Here is a 10,255-nt window from a genome sequence, read left to right on the forward strand (position 1 = left end):
AAAGGTCTCAATGTCCATCTTTCAGTACTATGCCTTCCAAATTGTCTGCTTCTTTTAGACAAAAGGAGTAGCTGTTTCCATAGCTTTAATACTCTAGTCATGTGTATTGACTGCACTTAAAGCTACATATTTGGGCCAAGTCCATATGGGAAGTGTAGTTACCAGAGAGCACAGACTCACAAACAGGAAATATAACTAGAGTAAGAGGGTGTTTTTCTCTACACAATAGAGTTCAAAGATGTGTCATCCATGTAATTTGGAGAAAACCCCAACACCACTATTATTGTTAAGTATTCTTTATGACAATTTATGATTATAGCATTATGTTTTCTAAGCTTATTTGAATTTGCTGTTCTTGCTTGTAGATACAAATGACCTGCCTTTTCCTTACATAGTTTTTCAAAAGTAAGCATTTCAAGGTGGGAGGAAGGATGGCAGAAATAGTAGAAGGGGAAAAATCAATTTTCAGAAAGCATATGGTAACAACCAAATACTTAGTCAAATTAGCCTAGAAATTCCATCCTATTTTCAGCACTCTTTGCAGGGCAGTTGCTTCATGGTACAGAATGAATTTCAATAAATAGCATATATTTAGTTAGATGACTTATTTAAAAAAATTGTCAGACCAAGTTGCTGACTCAGAATAGATTTCATTCCAAGACATGATACATGAATATGATATTGAATAGAAAGAATGACATTAGCTGGAAGGTTCTGGATAGAAGAAAATGTCATTCATTTAACATTCAACAACCTACTTACTGAGTACCTACTGTATGCCAGGATAAACTTATAATAAATATTTGGACTTTATTTCATATTAGAATTCAAGGAGAAATTGTGACAAAATAATGCCTTTGGGGTTAATAAGGATTATAATGGAGTAGCACTTATCTTTAAAAAACTGATATTTTTTATATTACATCAGAAAAATGCATTAGTACACATTCAAACATCCATTCTGTTATAGTTACAGGATTTTAGATTTCAGATTTTTGAAGATGCTGTTTACTGACCCTTAGTAAAAACCAACTTCCTATTTTTCTGGAACAAAAGGGCCTTACATGGTTTCAAAGATTTCTTAGACATCAAAGAGTTTAGAGAGACATTCAGTTTATGGGTAATGATTTAGGATTTAGTGAATCAAAAACACATGGATTAAATTTCTTTTAAAAGACCCCTAGGTTTAATTTTTAAGAACTAAAATGCCGGTCTAAACATGTTAGTGTGGAGGAAACCCAGAATTTATTTTTAAAGATAGTATTGTGTTATGGACCCAAAACTTGGCTGAGTTTTCCTTTCACATATGATTAGGCCTCAAAAGGAGGCAACCTGCCTTCTGCTAACCAAACTAACTTCTCTCTTTCTCTGACTTGTGAAAACTACATTATTTTAAAGGTCTCCAGCTTTGAATGCTCTTCCTGATATTAAATAAAATATTAAAAACCAAAACAATCCTATGGCCTTATTGCACAATCGGAGTACTTTTTAATTCCTCCAAGTCAATTTTTTTTTACATACAAGTTTAAAGCTGGACGTGAGATTATAGATGCTATCTCAGATTTCCAACTATCAGGGAATATAAGATCATTTCAAATAGGAAAAGGCCACTGACCTCAATATATGCACTGTTTCATGATATATTGTTATATTTGTATTAAAATAGTAGGAAGAAATACGGTACATAATCTCCTGTTCTAACACAATGGCCTTCCGGAAGGCCACTAGCCTGGGTATTTCACCAAGTTTTTAGGATTAAAGGAAACAAATTAGAGCATAATCCGTGAGCCTTTATTCCTTTGGAAAAATAGATTGCAACACTAATCTGATGCCTTTTAAAGGGCACTTGAAACCAACACAGTGTGCGTTTTGAATTTCAATGGTACAGGAATAACAACTGATGAAGTTCAGGCAGATCTAAAACAAAACAAAACAAATTAAGTGCCAGTATTCCAAAGAGAGGGTTTATTCTGAATGAGAAGTTCAAAATGAAATATGAAATATACACACAAAGTTATGATGAATTGAGATTTCAGAAAATGATTGCTTCAGTTTAAGGATAAAATAGCTAGGTTGCCCTTTAGTTTATAAATATATAGAGCTGATGAATTTAGAAAAATAAGTAGGTGTCAATATAAGGATTATAAAATATATTTTTCTTTTTTAAATTGCTAAATTCATATACTGGAGAGGAAAAAAAGTCAGAGAACTCTGGAAGATAAATTACTTTGCAGAAGTGGTCCTAGGGCTCTTTGGTCAAGTATGGTGCTAAAGGTGACACACTACCTGAAGGTCACACAGGGGATCACTTGGCAGGTACAGCAGTGGCCAAGACTGCAAACAGGACCACCAGGAGCCAAAGACATTTTGTCTCTTTAGTTGCACAGTTTTAAACATGGTGAGTCAACATTTTACTATTGAGAAATTTCTAGCTTCTTTTGAAAATTTGAAAGACAGCACCACATGGGCACACACCACACATTGGGCCTCATGACAACTCTAATGATGCCAAGCAGTTGCTGCCCCCTCTTAGGAGTTTTTCTGAGCAGGTTGTTGGTTCCTAGTAAAAAGGTTAGTTTACTTATTTAGGTTAACTGTTTGCAAATTTTGATACAGGATAGAGATGGGGGATAAGGAAGAAGGAAGAAAAGATGATGAAAATCCAACACAGTGGTTTAGCACTGAAAAGGGTAAGGAAGGTGAGAAAAAAAAGGAAAGAAAGGAGTGCATGGCAAACAAGCTATATATATCACAAAAAATTGCCTCCCTTGCTTTCTCCAGGTTTATATTATAGGGGGAAAGAGATCCGTAACAAAGGCCATGGGTATTGGTCTCAACAAATCCCTTTGGGCCAGGCTCACAGTGTAGAAAATAAGAAGGAAGAGTGTCCAAATGGAGCAATATCCCTGATCAAGGATGGGGTACAGGGATGGGATCAGGTGAATGGAAGAAAATACCATGGGTTCTCTTCTCCCATACCCCATAAACCAAAGAACATGGACCACAATTTCATCTTCAGTTTTGAGACTGTACAGAACTAGGGTAGGTATTGTCCAGGTACTTTCCAGAAAAAACCAGAGGCTCCATGCACAACCATGCAGGCTGTGGATTGCATAATTCCAGAGAAAACAGAATGAGAATGGCACTCTTGAGGAGTGCCAAGTAGAAGCCCTGCTCCAGATAACCACGTGGGTTGTTCTCTTATCTCCTCTGGGTGCTGCCTCAAAGGCCACCTTTGCAGTGAGGCCTTCTTTGATCCCACTACTAAATTCTTCAATTACCACCCTGTCTCCTCTTATCCCTGATAGTTCTTACTCCCCTTTACCATTTTATGCTTCCTTATAGCTCTTATCACTACCTCATATACAACACATTTTATTTATGCATTTTATTTATTGTTTGCCTTCCTAAATATAAAACAGAGCCTCATGAGGTCAGAGATTTTTGTCTATTTTATTCTCTGCTGCATTTCCAGAATCTGGAGTTATGCCTAGTAGGTGCACAATAAATTATCACAAACGACTAAATCCTTAATCACATTTTTGGAGTACAGAAATTTAGCCTTTGCTAAAACCTGTGGTTCTCTGACCACATTTCATAATTGCTCTCACCATATTTCATAATAATCTTTTGTTATATTTAGAGAAATACATTTTCAAATCCTATAGAACATTATATAATTTATGTGGCTCATAAGCTCTCATATAATTTCTATGGACCCCATAGCTATAACAGAAATTGAAAACAACAGGAATATCCTTCATAAACATACTTGCAGAAATTCACAGCATCACAGGAAAAATATGTATACCTGGGATGTGATTAGCTAGTTAACTGTTTCGTTCTTTTTTAAAAAATTGCACTGTGTTTACACGTCCCACTACAAATGTCACATGTATGATTTTTCTCTCAATTATCAATACATTATACAGCTTATAAAATACTTTTTTCATTTTGTCTCTTAGAAACAAGTCATCTTTTACTGAATGTTTTTATTGAAATAAATACCAAGAGGAATATACTAACTGTTAAACACAGCTGAAGAGATATCTGAGAATGAGCTTTCTGATAGGAGAGTAGATTACAAAATTATTCACAACTTTTAATCTGATAATAGGATAGTGCCCCACACATATGAATGAAGCTCTTCTTGGTATGCATTACTACAAAAAAGAAAGTGAGAAAAAGAGCTGGAGAAAGAGAAGGTGAGAAAAACCCGAGAGATAAGAAATGTATATTCGTCATTTATCACTAACCTAAGGATCCCAACCTACTCAGTGGACATGCTTCACATAGTTAACCTTTATTGATTAAGTAGAGACTGTACAGTGCTGTTCAGATAGCAGGGGAGCTAGGCTCTTGCACATTGTTCTGTTGTCTGTAACACAGGGAAGTTAAGATATTGCCTATATTGTAAGGTTGTTTATAGTATCAGAAAGATGATATACTCAGAGCAGCTTGAAAATATTAAGAGGTCTTTAGGTTCCAATATTCTGACTGAAAAACAAAATTCTAATTAATAGCAAATGGGTTGATTCTAACAATGTCATTTTTGTGTGATGTCCCCTTAATAATTGTGGATCTTTATTCCATTTTAAATGTGTGTTATATATCTGTATATTTAGATTGTAAATTCCTCCAGGGCAGAGATTTAATTCCTTCCTTTAAAAAAATGTTTGCCTAGACCTAAACACATATAATACTTTACATGCTGTGCTTAGCTATTTTTGGTGAGGAAAATGTGAGCCTGGCAACAACTCAGTGTCTACTAAGTCAAAGTGATGCTGAATTGACATTAGTCAGTATATCCATCATTTATTAATAAGAAGTGACTATTTATTTTACACTGAGCAAAGCCCATGAAAAAATTCTGTCCTGAGGGCTCAGAGTCAGACGATAGTTTCAACATACACCAGTGAGGTAAACTCCCTGGCACTTGAGTTCCTGCATATTTTCTCCCCTTAAGGCAGGATAATTAGGAAATATGGTATCCCATGAACAAAACAAACACAGCAGCCCAAGGAAATATTAGGAATAATGGGGGAAAAGAAAACAGAGATGGTTTTGGTGAGAAGCATTAAGGCTAATGACAGTGATAAAGAAACATTCAAATGGAGTGGAGAAATGGGAGCACAAAAGGGCTTGGAAGCAGCTCTGGTCAAATTAAAGGAAAGCGACGAGGAGGAAAGGGGCAGAGAGATGGGAGGTGCTCTGAAGGTGCAGGGAGCTACGTATTCATCACAGGTGTGTCACCATAGGCATTGGTGCATCCACCTACGGACTGGCATGTGTCCTCAGAGAATATTAGCCTTTTTGAGTTATTCATTTTATTTTGAGAAGACCACATTTGTGAGAAAGTTTATTTGAGATTACTGTATAGATTTGTAAAAGGAAAATTTATTTTGGACTGTTTTTTTTTTTTTACTAGCAGCTGAGGAAAGTGATTTCTGAAATGCATTTCTTAGCATAATCCTCCTTAAAACAAATTAAAAAATATAAGATTATAGTGGAACATATGCTTAGACAGTCTTAAAATGAATTTGTAAGATGGGTATTTTTCCTGCTAAGAAAAGTGTCGTTTTTCTTTTGTCATAGGTTTAAAAATCATGAAAACACTAGTTATGTGCTTTCATATTGACTGATTTAACTAATCTTGTACATCTTTATCACTCGGATAAATTTCACCCACTAATTCTGAAGGCACGAAATGCACATCTAATGTAAACCTCTATTTTTGATTTATTAAGAACAAAGCAATCTTTGAAAAAGCAGTGGTGAGCATATCATTTTTATACCATAAATTTCATAAAAATCAAAATATGTTTAAGTCTAATAATTATAGACTTATGCACTGGTAAATATGAAACTTAAAGAGACTTGTAAAAACAACAATATATTTTATAGGCAATCAGACCCATTTTTGATACTACAAAAATTTCTTAGGAGTGACGTAAATTTTACCTGTCGTTCAGCAGTTCAAAAACTCAAGTCTGAATACACCAGACTTGCAGGCTATGATTGGAACCAAAGCACCTCACATCTCTTCTGTTATGGAAGTTCACATGTTAAAACAGAGCTCAATGCACTTAGAGCTATAAAAGAAAGCTATGTACCTGTAAATAATCCAAGCAACACTTAGTTTACATAAAAGCACAATTTATGGCCCAGTAGCACAGAGAAACATGATGTACATTATTTTTGGATCATCTTCACACAGAAAAAAATTCATTAATCAACTATAATTTAGCTGTAAAGGAAAATGATGTTTTTTTCTGAATCCATTTGCATGGCAATATGCATGTGTCCGGCTGATGGAAAGGACAGAATAACCTCCACCCAACTCTACAAAATGTGAACAGTCTTCTTCAAATTCAGGAGAGGGTCCAGATAGTCTATACTCTCTCCCATGTCAGTTTTTACAATCTTCTCATATAGATTAACCATCTTAACTTGGCAATTAAAGTATCCTGATTAATATGGCTAAGAGAGTTGACAATATTTCATTCTACCCCAGGGCTCCTTTGAACACAAAACTGTGAGGTAAAATACATTGGGCAACTATTTCTGCATGAACCACTGGAACCCTCTTCAACAGCCAAATTCATAAATGGCTCTTTTGGAACATAAAAGGTATGAAATGTGAATCTGTACATTATAAATTCTGCATTGGCAATAGTCAGTGAAAATACTTTCATCTGGGCTTTAATTATTGGGGTGGATATAGTACTAGCCAGAGTATCTGACCTCTGGTTATAATCTGTTTTACTTAATAAGATAGATGTCCTCCACAGTGCCCCAGCAAAGAGCTAAGGTACAATTGAAAATGATGGATCACAAGTCCTGTGTATTTGCCAAAAATGAAGATTTCAGTCCTTCACAGAAACATCTGTCTCTTGGAAGGACCCCCACATAAAACAGATAAAGCAGGGTTCGGAATAAGGAAACCTCTGGGTTGGAACCTTGTCAGCTGTTATCACCTTGGGCCAGGGTGACTGGATTTCTTTTGTAATGGCTGAGTCAGATCACAACCTTGAAACTTGCCTGGCCATAAACAGACAAACATAACCCCCTATCCCAGAGCCTCTCTCTTCTGAGTCATATAGGTGGCCTTCAGAAGTGAACCCCTAAAAGGAAAAGCCCCATTCTGGTTTCGACCTCCTCCCCAACCACACTCCTTGAGTTTCTAAAGACTCTCACCTACCTCTGGTCTTGCCCTCTAGAAGAGTAGTCAGATCCCTTTGGAAACAAAGAGAGCAGAAGCGCAGGGGCGAGGGGTGGGGTGCGGGATCTGAAGGGTTTGTAGTTTTACCTTGGCGGTGGCCAGGAACCGCAGCAGAGAAGTAAGTCCGCGTAGGGACCACCCGCGCGTTCAGCGCGTTCCCACCTCCACGAAGCAAGTCAGCTGCTGTCCCCCTTCTGGTTCTTGCCCTCCGGAGGGCTCTGCAAGCCGTCACACAGCCCTCGGGGAGAGCCTCGGGTCACCTGCAGCCGGGCCCAGCAAGCTTCTGTTCCTCCAGCAGCGGCGCTCCCTCCGCCCCTTCTCACCCGCACACTGACTAGTCGGTGACTCAGCCCGGATCGGTGCGCGCGACCCGCGGCTGCCCGGGCGCGTTCAGGCAGGAGGCACAGCCCGCCGCCGGACCCAGGCACTCGGCCTCCCGCCCGCCCCAGCACGTGTTCGACTGTCTGGAGTGCTGTCCAGGGGTTTCGTCCGTGGGTCCAGGAATAATAAGGTGCTGACTGGCACCACCCAGAGGGGGAAACCAGCCCCCGCCCTTCCTGCCGCCAGCACGCCTGGCCTGGCCCCGTGGGGGTCGCGTTTCCTCCCAGCCTCCCCCGCCTCGACCCCCAAGAGGTGAAACTTTTTAGGTGAAGTTTTCTTGTCCTAGCTGCGCTCTCTCCTCCCCGAGCTGGGGCAGTTTGAGGTTAGCACAGCGTCAGACAAACGGGACCGAGTCTCCCCCTCCTGGCACTCTCAGGTCCAGCGTCAGCAGGCGAGCACACTCAGCGCTCTGCGGCCGGGAAGAACACGAGGCTTTGCCTCTCCCACGTCTCGGTTAAAGCCAGGCACTGACCCGGGTAGAGAAATACTTGGAACTACATAAACAAGGAATTCATTGTCAGAGGCAGAGGTAGGAGTGGATGGACGAATTGTCCAATGATTTTATTATGTAGCGATTATCCCCTACACGGTAATAATTCGGGTTTCTGGAAGAAAGAACAACACACGACTTTAACCCTGAGGAAACCTCAGTTTCTTTTTTTCCATAGCAGGAAACAGGCTTATTAAATAACCAGGCAAACATTAATGAACTAGCAAAACAGAACAAAAGTTGAATTCTTGAATGTTGAAATCTTATGATTTAAAAAAAGTTTGAGGGCTTGTTGAGTTGTATTAGGACTAATTGTGTTAGGATAACTTTTTATATCTCACATGTCAATATAAAATTGACATTAACCTTCGAGAGAAAAAAACCCCACAGGTAACAGGATCTGTGGAAGAGCACTGTCTGTTAGGACTTAGTGTTCTCCTTTCCAACTCTCCTAAGGGTTCGTTTAGATAATAGCATCTGTTAGACACTTACAGTCATGAACAATTTACTATACAGTTTCAAGAATTATTTACTACAGACTGAAAAATAGGTATGGAGATCATTTGGAGGGTTATCAGCTGGAAGGGGAAGGGAGAGAATGGGGGGAAAAGGTGCAGGGGTTAAAAAGCATAATTGGCAGGTACAAGATAGATAGGGGAAGGTTAAGAATAGTATAGGAAATGAAGAAGCCAAAGAATTTATATGCACCACCCATGGATATGAACTCAGCGGGAGGATTGCTGGAATGAAGCAGGGTACCAGGTGGAGGGGAGCAAAGGGGGGAAAACTGGGACAACTGTAATAATATAATCAATAATATATACTTGAAATATAGAAAAATGTAGTAAGAATAGTTAGCATTTTCCTGAGAGCTTACCATGTGCCACTTTACCAGGGACTGCACTGAGCGATTTAAGTCCTCAAAAGTGATTACCTTATGATTCCTCAATTTTATAGAAAAGAAAAATTCTCTGCATAATAGTAAAGCCCTGAGTTGAAGCATTTTGCAAGTGAGGAAACTGAGTGTTTAAGGGTCCTGAGAGGATCACACAGCTGCTAGTAAGAGGAGACAGGTTAGACTCCAGCTCTCAAATCCCAGTCAGGTGTTCTTCACATCATGCCAAGAGGCAGCAGCCTGGCAAGGCCAAATAAGCAATGCATTCCTCCAAAGATTTCTTATTACCAGATAGCATAATTTAACAATGACTATTACTCAAATTAAAATGCTAATTTAATGGCTGGAGGGTACTGGTCCTATTCATGGACAGGTCAACTAAAGATTTTGGATTCAGTAACAACTTTCAGTAAAAGGTGAATAAACCTATGAACTCTTGTACACACACACACACACACACACACACACACACACAATTAGCCATAGTTATTCAAAGGAATAATTAGAGTGCTGTTTCTGTTTCCTAGTTTCCATAGCAATATGTTAACTGGATTTTTAGATTGCATTATGTAGTTGCCTTAACAGGTTTTTTGAGTTTGTGTGCCATGATAAAAATATAAAAGAAAAAATACAATTAAAATGGTGGAAAGAGCCATAAAAGCCAATGCAAACTGGAAAATAAAATACAGTATAAATTCAAGTAACATGTTATATACTTTCAATGCTGAAGTTTTTTTACTTTCTAATTATTGATAAATTTCAATCCAATTGTAAAACTAAATTGAAATTGTCATTTTGATTGATTACCATAAATAATGAGATAAGAGTTTATAAAATAACATAATTAAGAATAGCATACCTAAAAGTATCTGTGTGTGTAAGAATCAAATAATTAGTTTTTAAACATCACCTGTATAAGTTTGATAAGGAAAAGAAGTAGAAGTCATTTCACATATTTGGAAATGGATAGAAGCAGATACTTTAAAAAGGCAATAGGAGTTGTACAAACAAGTTTTGGTTCTGTGGCAAACTTCAGTATTTGCTGTTTAACTTTCTTTAGGTTCATGGCATGAGTGACTCACTGTCTGATTAAGTTCTGTTGGTATTTTCCTTACCAAAGCAAACCTTTGTGGTTGGCTAAGCCAACACTTGTTCCTAACCAATTATTCCCTTTCTGCCTCCATTCTTGGGGCTGGAAAGGAGAAATGCTTGCTTTCTCAGACTCTTTTGAAGCCAAACATGGCCATATGATTCTGGCAATAAGGTT

At 38.2% G+C, this 10,255-nt stretch overlaps 1 protein-coding gene across 4 annotated transcripts in view; it reads right to left on the reverse strand.

The window, feature by feature from the left end:
* Nucleotides 1–7,897, reverse strand: part of MET (MET proto-oncogene, receptor tyrosine kinase) — a 163,782-nt gene extending 155,885 nt beyond the window's left edge. For 2 of the 4 annotated variants that reach the window (XM_053662942.1, XM_053662938.1), the window contains exon 1: nt 7,310–7,896. The gene's annotated coding sequence lies outside the window, so the exon portion shown is untranslated. Of the gene's footprint in view, nt 1–5,961; nt 6,114–7,201; nt 7,237–7,309 lie in introns of those variants that run through there. The other 2 variants (XM_053662939.1, XM_053662941.1) reach the window with 2 other exon arrangements.
* Nucleotides 7,898–10,255: the final 2,358 nt, after the last annotated feature.

The sequence above is a fragment of the Artibeus jamaicensis genome, unplaced genomic scaffold (genome assembly GCF_021234435.1).
Source record: "Artibeus jamaicensis isolate MK-2021 breed Jamaican fruit bat unplaced genomic scaffold, CSHL_Jam_final contig_311, whole genome shotgun sequence".
NCBI lineage: Eukaryota > Metazoa > Chordata > Mammalia > Chiroptera > Phyllostomidae > Artibeus > Artibeus jamaicensis.